Source organism: Myotis lucifugus, unplaced genomic scaffold (assembly GCF_000147115.1).
Source record: "Myotis lucifugus unplaced genomic scaffold, Myoluc2.0 scaffold_416, whole genome shotgun sequence".
In the NCBI taxonomy this organism is placed as follows: domain Eukaryota; kingdom Metazoa; phylum Chordata; class Mammalia; order Chiroptera; family Vespertilionidae; genus Myotis; species Myotis lucifugus.
In genome coordinates, this window is record NW_005871464.1 from 302,218 (window position 1) to 304,534 (window position 2,317).

Sequence of the window (2,317 nt, forward strand, 5' to 3'; positions counted from 1 at the left end):
GTTTTGGAAAATGTGTTCATGTTTCTAAGGAGAAGTTACAGGGTTTTTTTCTTATAACTAACTTCCTACACTGTCTTATCATTCCTAGGGACGTGGTCTCTTTTTAGATCAGGCCTATTCTAGAGAATTTCAGCACCTCTGAAATAGTTCATTGTTTTGTCATTAGACGTAGCTAATTGGCTAGAAAATGTTTAGGTTGCACAATTTATGAACACGAAAGTTTTTGAATCATAGGTAGTTAATCATGAGCAGTTCTAAGTCAATAATTTGAATTAATAAAATTGTAATATTTTGAATTTACAGAATGAAAGAATTGACAGATATATCTTAAAAAATACTCTTAGCTTCCAAGGGTTAATAGCTATTCTTTTTATTGAATAGATCTGAAAAATAAAGGTAAAGACAATGTAACTCTTATAATTTAAATTTGATTTCAGTTCTATAATAAAGTACACCTACATCAGAAAAAGCTGAATTATTAAAGAATCGTGTTATAGTTGTATCTGTGATGGTGGGGGTTATGTGATTTGAACTGTTCTTAAATTACTTTTATTCAAAATGTAATATAAAAATGCAATGTCATATTCTAATTTTGGTTTGTTTGATTTACAGTAAATGAACTGGAACTTATCTCTTTTACTTTAGGCTTTCAGATAAACTTCTGTGAAAAGGCACAAAGTAAGCTATACATTTTATGATACTATGCTACTTATTTCTTTCATATCCATCTTGGTATTGGGAATGTGTCTACTATTGTTTTAACTAACCAACCATGGCAATTTTACATTAAAAGAGCTTCCATTTTTCATTCTTTTTCCAAATGTAAAAAAAATTTGTTCTTATTTTCATTTGAAATTGAAATAGAAGACATACATATTAGGAATTCAAATGTATATGGGTATAGAAAGATTTTTATATATACTGTGTGTGTGTGTGTGTGTATATATATATATATGGTCCCGAAAATGTATACACACACTTTGAATAATTATAAAGGCAGTGTTTATTAACACACATTTCATTTTCAAAATTGAGCTATCAGTTGTTAAAAATGTGTATACATTTTTTGGGGACACCCTGTATATTCAGATGTATATAGGTATAGAAAGATATGCTAACTTTAGAAACATGTGTGTGGGTATAGAAAGATATATATAGGTGTTCATGTGTAGATAGTTTTAGAAGGATGTACACAGGTATTTGGACTTAACTATAATTTATGTTATATTAATTAGGTCACAAGTTGGAAAAGTTCACTTTTAAATTTGCATTGCAAAAAGTATATAACTGTATCAAAGGTCTCATGCTTTAAAATTAATTTATTTAAACCATACATTTAATGCATTTTATTTTTTCTTTAAAACAAAGCTGTTCTTCCTCCTGCCTCTCCCATCCCCCCAAATAGACTAGTGTTTTATATTCTTACACTAGTTTTCATAGAATACAGAATATGGTTTCTATTAAAAAACAGCATTTATAAATCTAAAATAAATGCATTTTAAGCTTAAATATCACTGTATAAAATGCAGTTTAAAAAATCCCAACTCAAGGAGACTATTCTCCAGTTAACATAAAAAAATCAAAATAAATGTAACTAGTTTCATCTGCTTATTTATTCATAGAGTGGGGAAGACTGACTACTTTTTTTTTAAAGTGTCTTTGCTTTACTCCCCCCCCAACCCCCCTGCAATATATTTTTATTGATTTCAGAGAGGGTGGGAGAGGGAGAGGGAGAGGGAGGGAGGGGGAGGGAGGGAGAGAGAGAAAAACATCAACGATGAGAGAGAATCATTGATCGGTTGCCTTCTGCATGCCTCCACTGGGGATCGAGCGCGCAACCTGGGCATGTGCCCTGACTGGGAATTGAACCCGTGACCTCCTGGTTCATAGGTTGATGCTCAACCACTGAGTCACGCTTGCCGGGCGACCATTTTTCTTTTTTTTTTATATATATTTTATTGATTTTTTACAGAGAGGAAGGGAGAGAGATAGAGAAATTAGAAACATCGATGAGAGAGAAACATCGATCAGCTGCCTCCTGTACATCTCCTACTGGGGATGTGCCCGCAACCCAGGTACATGCCCTTGACCGGAATCGAACCTGGGACCTTTCAGTCCGTAGGCCGACACTCTATCCATTGAGCCAAACCGGTTTTGGCACGACCATTTTTCTATATGTATTATTCCTTTCCCTTCCTAGCCTATGTACACTAATAAAAGGGTAATATGCTAATTAGACCAGTCAACCAGACATCTTCCGGCCATCCTGCCTTCCTTCCAGACAAAGCCATGGTGGCGGGGGCTGAGGTAGAGGTGG

The 2,317-nt window shown here is 34.1% G+C and overlaps 1 protein-coding gene across 1 annotated transcript in view; it reads left to right on the top strand.

Moving 5' to 3' along the window:
• The first annotated feature begins 645 nt into the window (after positions 1–645).
• Positions 646–2,317, top strand: part of MAP2K4 (mitogen-activated protein kinase kinase 4) — a 101,236-nt gene continuing 99,564 nt past the window's right edge. Inside the window, exon 1 of the mRNA XM_023743859.1 lies at positions 646–678. The gene's annotated coding sequence lies outside the window, so the exon portion shown is untranslated. The remainder of the gene's footprint in view (positions 679–2,317) is intronic.